Source organism: Mesocricetus auratus, unplaced genomic scaffold, assembly GCF_017639785.1.
Source record: "Mesocricetus auratus isolate SY011 unplaced genomic scaffold, BCM_Maur_2.0 Super-Scaffold_100707, whole genome shotgun sequence".
In the NCBI taxonomy this organism is placed as follows: Eukaryota; Metazoa; Chordata; class Mammalia; order Rodentia; family Cricetidae; genus Mesocricetus; species Mesocricetus auratus.
Window position 1 is genome coordinate 10004556 of NW_024429269.1, and position 9340 is coordinate 10013895.

Sequence of the window (9340 nt, forward strand, 5' to 3'; positions counted from 1 at the left end):
GGAGGACTGGGCCTCTTTAAGAAATGCATCATCATATGTCATGTATCCCTGAGCTCCACTCACTGGCCTTTGGCATTCTGCTTTCTCAAAATGCTGGAGAACTCAGCTCGTCACAAGTCTGTCCATGGGTTTTGCTTTTGCTCTCTGTGTGTTGTGTGACAGTGAATGCTCTAAGAGCCAGCTCTCCTGTACAACACAAACTGTTTCATCACTTCCCCTACGTGGATCCAGCAGCTCCAACCAACTGGTGACCTCTTTTGCTGCTGAAGTTAGCAGAAACAGAGTTTGAATTAATGTGTTTAATGTTACTAGCCACCATTAGCAAAGTATCTCTAAAGGCATGTAAGCAGCCTCTGCACTACTTTTCACAATTTTCTCCTGCTCCACAGCTCCTGTCCCCAGAAGAGCAGAGCAATAAGCCCAAGAAGCAGAAGGACACTCGCCATCCTTTGCTGTCGGGAAGACATGCGACCAAACCGAAATGAGAGCTTCAGAAAGGGGCTTTGCATTTCTCGCAAGACATGCATAAGCAGCTCATTTATTTGATGGAATTCTTGCAGAGCTACTGGGCAGTCAATGACATCATCTATGAGTCCTGCAGCAATTAAAGATGTAAAGGATACTGAAAATTGAATGAAAATGAACAACAAAGAACAACAATGCATATGATGAAGAAATACTAGAAAAGTCTAGTTGGAACTTTAGGGCTTTTATCTAGGGATGGGGTTTTTAACACAATATTGTTATTTATATTATAAATTTATATTATAAATATTTTGAAGGAAAAATGATGTTTGGGTGGGTTGTTTGTTTTGAGACAGGATATGTAGCACTGCCTGACCTAGAACATACTACATAGACAAACCTAGCCTTGAACATCTGACTTCAGGGTGCTGGGATTAAAAGTGTGCACAACCATGCCCAGCCCGAGGTTTTTAATGTGTAATTTTAAGGCATATTGTATGCCAGTGTCGCCTTTGATTTTTCTGTAACAGCATCAGAAGTCTTTAACGTCCCAATGCAAGAAATAGGAAGCAAACTGAGGTGCCTAGAGGGTTTTCTTGCAAAAATGGTGAGCCTGCATTTAATCATCCAGCCATCACTTCCCATTACAGGATGCGGGAAAAGTGTGGTTGTTTGAATAAGAATGGCCCCCATAGGCTCATCATATATGGTTGGCCCCCAATTGGTGGAACTGTTTGTGAAGGATTAGAAGGTGTGGCTTTATTGGAGATAGTGTGTCACTGGGGATGGGCGTTGGGGTTTCAAAGGCCCATGTTATTCCCAGTTAACTCCCTCTGACTCTTGGTCATGTGTCAAGATTGAGGTCTCCACTGTTGCTCTATGTGCCCCCAACATGATGGTCATGGACACACCTTCTGAAACTGTAAGCCCCCAATAAGCCCTTTCTTCTATTAGATACCTTTGCCATGGTGTCTCTTCACAACATTAGAAAAGTAGGAAAGACAGAAGGTGAAGAATTAAGCTCAGAGGTTGAACAAGAAGCCAAGAGGTAAGTCCAGAAGTAGCAGCTTCTCTATATTACCAGAGCCATGGTGCCCAAATGTAGTGCTTCTAGAGTGTTCTAAATGTCTATTTCCTCCATAGTTCTATGCCTAAGTAAAGGCACTCAGACACTGGGCCTTTAAGAGATTATCAGAAGGGGTGATGAAGGTGCCATCAGAGCCTAGGGAGAGAATGTCCTGAGCGTGTTCTTCTGCCATTCAGTCATACAAGAGGAGGTCACAGTAGTCATACACTTCCCTGTCTCTTAGCAGTGAGGATCAAACAATGAGTAAGTCTTCCAATCTATGGCATTTTGTTACAGGAGCCTCAAGTATATCAGACAAGAGTAAGACAATATTCCTAAAGCAAACATGGAGATGTGGGGGTATATGACTCATCTAGGGATGTGTAAATGGCATTGTGATTACTTTTGAATGTTAGTACTTTGGAAAAGCTGTAATTGGAAGTAAGCAGCTTTTCTCAAGGCCTTCACACAAATGGGTAGTTCAAGGGAAAAATGAAACGCCAACTGTCAAATCGAGTGCTGGACGCGTACATGGTTATCATATGCTTTGCCCCTGTCTTTTAGGTTGCTTTCTATCAACCAACAACAACAGCAACCAAAAAACAACAATAGAACTGTGTGGAAGCATTTACTTCATCTTACAGGTCACGGTCCATCACTGAGGGAAGTCCAAGCAGGGGCACATGCAGGAACTGAAGGCAGGAGCTGATGTAGAAGCCATGGACTAGCACACCACATGGCTTGCTCAGTCTGGTTTCTTATAGAACCCAGGACCAAACACCCAAGGGCGGCACCACTCACAGTGACCTGTGCCCTCCCATATGGATCATCAGTCAGAAAAATGCCCCACAGGATTGCCTCCAGGTCATACTCTTAGAGGCATCTTCTGGGTTTAGGCTTCCTCTTCCCAGATGAGCCCCGCTTGTGTCAAGTTGACAGAACAGTCAGCGTTATTTCCCTATTTTGATAGATTTGGAGTTTTTCATAATGAGACGTCTAAACCAAGTTTCAAACTAAGTAAAATACACAGAAGCAAAGCAGGACACAGGGCCTCCTGGAACCATGGGTATTTTCAGTTGAAGGAAACAGGCACCCTCTGAATAAATTGAACTCGGGATATTTCACACGAAGCCACTTGAACAGTCAAAACAGTAGCTGTAGGAATGCCTGGGTTTCAGGATTATCAAGGGAGACAGCTTTGTGATGAGGCCATGTAGACACCATTAAAGTCTGTGCTTGCAATTCAGAGACAAATCACCCAGGTTAGGGGAAGTGGCAGGTATAAAAACTAACGTGTGTACGGTACTTTATGGCTTACAGATATTCTCAGACACATCATCTTATTTTATCTCCATTTAATCTCCTGTTCTTCTAGTCTAAGCTATAAAGATTACTTTCCATTTTTGCAGCAATTTCTGCAAATTCACTTCACAAATCTTTACTACTACCTGCTGGAAGCTGGGGAGTGTGGGGGTGGCCTTTAGCCTCATCCACTTGGAAACTTCCAGTTTAGATTTACAGAGGTTTTGTGTTGAAAAAGGAAAGAAACATAAAGTGAAGTTTGATACTACAGTTTCAATCTGGAATGACCTCAAAGGGCCATGTGGTAAAGGCTTGGTCCCCAGAACAATGCTGTTAGGACCTTTAAGATATAGAGCCCAGTGAGAAGTAATTAGGTAAATGGTGTCATTACCCTTGGAAGAGGTTAATGTAGTTCCCACGGGACCAGGTCAGTTCCAGCAAGTCTAGGTTGTTATAAAGTAAGGCCACCCCACATGCTTGGATTTTCTGCACGAAATTGGTTCCTTTTCCATTTCCTTAGCATGTTGTAACATTATCCAGAATGTCAGTGCTACACATTTTAGTCTCCAGATACCAAATCATGAGCCAGTTAAATAAACGACTTTATAAGACATCCAACCATGGGTGTTCTGTCACACTTGTATAAAATAGACTACCACAGCATCTCTCGTGACCTTAGAGGAAAGATTCCTCCCCTGTCCAAGGTCAGCTCCACCTATACTGCAGAATTGCCCTTCCTGAGTCTGGTCCAGGCAGTCCTGCAGCACCATAGTTAGTAGAAATATACTTTATAATGGTCTGCAGAAAACTATAGGCTCCTTTACTGGGAAATGGGTGATAGGACATGAGCAAAATATGAGGAGTTAAGTGGAAGATTCCCTTAAACAATCACCTCCTCATCCTCCTCTCCCTGTAAGTCCTATTTGCCATTCCTTGTTTAACAGTGATGTCTTAAGTAACTCCCTTTCTAGCTGATATTCAAATACTCTGTTTTAAATCTGTGCCTCCTCTACTCATCCAGAATCCACAACACTATCAACGTAAAACTCACACAATTTGTCACTTGGATTACCATAATGGGCTAAAATTTATCTCCCATCATCCACTCCAACCTACAAAGTAGCATTAAAGAGGGTCCCCCTCCCTGAATATTTAAAATAAACTTCTAACTATAGCATTATTCAGACTAGAATCCTCCAATTTACAATACCCCAAAGTACCCAGAATCAAAATGTCCAACAATAAACAAATGTATTAAATCCATACAATGGAATATTACTCAGCCTTAAAAACAAGGAAATTCTGGACATGCTAAGATATAGATAATTTTGAGGATACTGTGTTAAGTGATGTAAACAAGGCACAAAGCAATGCAGGGGCAAGAGGAGTTACTGCTTTGTAGCTACCGAGATTCATTTGAGAAGATGCAAAGCTCTACAGGTGAACAGCCGCAATGGTTTGTTTTGTAACAGTTTCCTCCCAAAATGAAACATTGTAAACAACACAAAATAGCTTCAGGAAGTTCCTGAAACTAACCAGGTTCACTAGGCTCCTTCCCTCCCAAGAATAAATAGAAAAGACTACAGAGGCTCACTCTCTCATAAGCTAAGCTGCAAGGAAGACTCTTTGATCAGCCAAGGAGCATGAAAGAAGCAGCAACCAGCCGAGCTGCCTGGAAAAGGTTTAGATCAACTGAATCTCTTAGAAAGGAAACTCTCCAACCTGTTGAGCTGCCTGCAGGCTGTGTAGTGTGCTCTAGCTTCCCAGCCTTTGTGAGCTGTCACCCATGCCAGGGTGGAATTTGGTGATACAGCTGTCTATGAGCCATTTCAACTCGTAAGTAACCTCTCATTCATACTCCTACAAGTGACCTCAATGAAACTATTGGGTTTCACAAAGTTGGACTTCTGTAGCATCCATACTGTTGTCTGTTATGGGCTCTCTATCTGGAGCAAATAGACAAATGTTTTAGTTCCCCTGGTAAAGTCTTGTCACACAACATGGCTCCAAAGTAATATGACTGTACCTACTGTTTTGAACTATACTTATCAGTGGTCAAAATGACAATTTTTTTATGTTATGTGTGTGTGTGTTAACACAATTTCTAAAAATCATTTGATAGCTCCCTCTTTATTTAGAGATGAATACTGGGTACCTTAAAATGCCTTCTAAAAATCAGGGTCTAGCCCCTGTCTGTGCCTCCAAGCCCTGTTCACAAGCCACACTGAGCTACCTGCTGTGGCCAGACATGAACTATTCCTCGCCGTTCTATTACTGAGTCAAGTTGGTGTCTGCCACCTTGATTCTATGTGGAAGACAGCATAGCACGGTGTTCAGTGGGGGCCACGGATGCCTGAGTCACTTTAGCTTCTGAATAGCCATGTGCATATTGCATAAACTGTTACCTAATCTCTCAGTCCATGGAGATGGTAAATCCATGATCCTTCATGGAGACTGAAGAAAAAAGTGCATGTAAACCACTTTGCATTGCACCTGGCACATGGCAAACACACAGCACCTGCTGACTGTCAATCACCAGCAAACACTGTCTGATCCTTCAAAGCAATATCTATGGTGGTGCCCTGTGTAAGATCCCATCCATGTCTTCCCCATCCTTGCCACCTGGACATGCCTTCTTCTGTGTAGTAATTTGCATATCCTTTTGCTTCTCTTTTTAAAGAAAAAGTCTTTTTAAATATGTGTTGTAGTTTGAATATTAAATGTTCTCCATAAGATCTTACATTTGAACACTTGGTCCCCTGTAGGGGTGAGCCCACAAAACTCTTCATGGCCATTAGGGCAGAGATAAGGAAATTAGCACAGGTGAAGATAAAAGGAAGCGAAAGAAAAAGGAAGCCCTCTTTGGAAGCCTGCCACGCTTCTGATTCCCCAGCTTGTATGGTAAATAAACATATTCCATATTGCATTGACCTCCCATCTCAGCTGGTGTCAGAAGAGAAAGCCTACACCTTCAAAGAGGTAGGAGCTGCCACCTGCCCAGCCCAGTGCCCACTGCACCACGGCCGGGCCAAAGAACGCCAGCCCTAGAACCTTCACATGGAGAAGTAGGTCACTGAGGGTGGGTGTCAAGTATTTATAGACCCACTCTGTTTCCTATCTGCTGTCTGTCTCCTGACTGTTGATACAGTGTTAACAGCCACCTCTCATGTGGGCCATCATGCCTTCCCCGCCAAGATGGACAGTATCCCCTCAAACTGTAAGCCAAAATTAGTGGATCTAATATATGACTACTCTACTGAACTGTGAGCATGTGAATATATAGAACTGCAACTTCTCACCTAACCATAGAAGCCTGATCCCTGGCAGGTGGGACACCTTGCAAACAGCAGAGGCCTGCTGAAGAGCTGAGTCAATGTCACAGAGAGAATTCCCACACTGAGTCCAAGACTGAACCGGATGCCCAGGAATCCAGAACACTCTGTGTCTGAGTCCTAGATGGCACACATCCATATTTGCAGGTCATTGTACTCCTGCATTATATGAAAAATGTTGTGTGGCCCCAGCTGCAAAGCTAACTCACTGCAGTGTGACAGTGAGAAGCTCCAGGCTGAGCATCATCCTTACCCTAGATATTGAGGATAAGTGAATTCCTGGGAGCCCTGCCCTACCCAGACATCCATGGAGCACATACATGTGCAAACACACACACACACACACACAGAGACAGACAGACAGACAGACAGACAGAGAAAGAGAGAGAGACAGAGAGAGACAGAGAGAGAAAGGGAGACAGAGAGAGAAAGAGAGAGAGAGAGAGAGAGAGAGAGAGAGAGAGAGAGAAAGAGAGAGAGAGAGAGAGAGAGAGAGAGAGAGACTCATTTGTACCAAAGGTCCTGTCATTCAAGTGACTCTTGGTAGACTTCTCTGGACAGGTATACCTTGCAGAATCTGGTGAAGAGAGAATTCCAGCTCCTAAGCACATCCTGTAATTACTTAAATGGAGTCAATTTGGTGACAAGGTTGGCCAACTTCACTGGTAAAATGATCTCCATTTTCATCTTCTAAGGAAGACTCTTCCTCCCCTTATTTAAGCCTCCAGATTTGACTTTATCTTGAACTATGGGTAGAGTTAAAATTTCCATTCCCCGCCACCACCTCCGTTCCACCCTTTTCACAGGATATGTTAAGCCTCAGGAAGAACGCTTTAGTAAACACCGTTTTCTGTTTAAACATGTTAATAATTGCTGAATTTGGTTCGGGGCAAAGTGTTATTATAATGGTTGTTAACAGGAAGGCCTCCGACTGTCAAATCACTTCACACATTTCATGCAGAGAAAACTCTAGGTGTTCCAAGGGTGGTCCAGTACATGTCGGGGGATTAGCAGCTGAACAGACTGGAAGAAAATTATCCACAAGACACAGAGGGAGAGAGGGAGAGGCTGTGAGAGGGAAAGGAGTGCACAAAGTTCATGACAGAACAAAGAGAGAAGCTCAGGCTCAAGGTTTGGGGTGCCTACTCCTGCCTTGCCTTATTCCCACAGGTCTCCCTGGGACCCGTCTCCTTCCTCAAGCCCAAGAAAGCAGAACTGTCCAGATGTGTCAATAACCACCAATTCACACAGCCTTTTAAAAAATAATAACTTCAATTCTGAGTAACTTGGTGGGGGGGACCTCAAAGATCTATAATATTTCCACAGCCATACCCCTGGTTGATACTGTCAGCTGTGAGGCCCAACTGTCAAATCTCCTCTGTGCCAAAGAAAGAAAAGACAGGAAACTAATTGGGGGGGAGACAGAAACCAGGTTTCGTATTCCAACAAAACTGAGGAGCACTTTCCCTTCCATTCGGGACTTCTCAGGCCATCTCCACTGTGCCCCACTGGATTGTAAACTTTTTGGAGAAGGGAAGAAAAACACCCCTCCCTTTTTTAATTAAATGACTACCTAACAGTTCAGCTTCTAGCTGAGCGTCGTGGCTCATGGACAATCCTTCTAAAGAAGAGTCCTGTTGTAAATATTTTAGGAAATAAGGAACTACATTATGTTCTGGATTTACCTTGGTGTACACCTGGGTTAGATGTTCTAGAATTTAAAAATAAAAATAAATAAAATAAAAACCCTCTCTAAAGTTTTTTGTTGTTTTTCTGTCAAATATTCAAAATCTTTCAGATTCCGCTAACTTCAGACATTTCATCCCCTTCCCATCAAGATCTTGGCTGATGCTCCCTGAGCCCTGAAATCTTCCAGACCCTGGCCTTCTTTTCAGCCTTCTTCCCCCTGAACTAGTTAGAAGCCACTGAAGACAAAGGGAATAGAAAGCCTTCTCCTCTGTCACACAAGGAAACACTCCCTGTGCCCCAAGGCAGTCACAGCCAAGCAGGACTAGTGCTGTGGCCGGAAGTGAGCATTGTCACCCAGGCGAACTCACAAGCAAGTGGGCACACGTGCCACAATAAACACCGTAGCTTGACACAGGGCCATTCCCTGACCTAATGTCACCATGGGGGTCACCCACATGATGCAAGTCACAAGCCCGATCTCTGTCCAACGCCCGGGTGACTTCTTTCGCTTATGGGACTCCCCCAACCAGAGGTAGTGACAGAGAGGTGGGGGCAGAGGGCACAACATAGCCACACAGCTAATTAGTCTGAGAGCCACTTCTGTTGCATTCACAGCAGGAATCTGATTGGCCAAACTGCCAGCCCACCCTGCAGAGGATAAGCATTCCAGAAACCTGGGCAGTCTGCCAACACTGTGGCCTGAAAGCTCTCAGTACCTGCAGCCCAGGAGCCCTGCCCCATCACACACTGGCACAGCATTCGAGGGGAGAGGACTCCCCTGGGTACAGGTGCCCATGGGGACACAGAGTATAGAGCACAGCCAAGGCCACGGCATCTTGAAGGGCACTGGTGATCAGGACCTGGTTGTGTGTGGTTCTGCCTCTGGGACCCTTTAAAGGAACCCAGAGTTTGCATTTGTGCTGGTTAGGTGTGGAGCTTTATTTCTTTCCTTAATAGATGTTCCTAGGATCGGTCCCTGGGAATTCCAGCTAACAGCAGCAAGCCACCGAGGAGATACAGATTCCTATCAAACCTCATCTGACATAGCATTTACACCCATTCCTAAACAGTAACTTCACTCCCAGAGATGTGTGGAGAGCATCACTGGGCTCTGCTTTCCAAATAAGGGAGGAAAAGGCATAACCATTAAGGAAAGTCCAAAATGAAAATGGGAGATTCTCCTGGAGGCTCCCCAGATACATCTACTACTCCATTTTGGAACAGTAGTGCCCTTCTGTTTCTCTCTGGGCACTCCTTGAAGTGAAGTGAACCAAGCCCAACAGGAAAAGGTCCATTCTGTTTCCTCCTCCTCAGCCCTCATCCATCTGGTAACACAGCATTCCGACGTGCCTCCCTAATCCACTTCTCCAGATGTGCATCCTTCCACAGCATCTTGAAAAGGACTTGCACATGTGGCCACTTAGACATCAAGCCAGTACCCTAGGTTTAATGTCTGATCATACTAATCGGCCCTCGTACTAAGCCG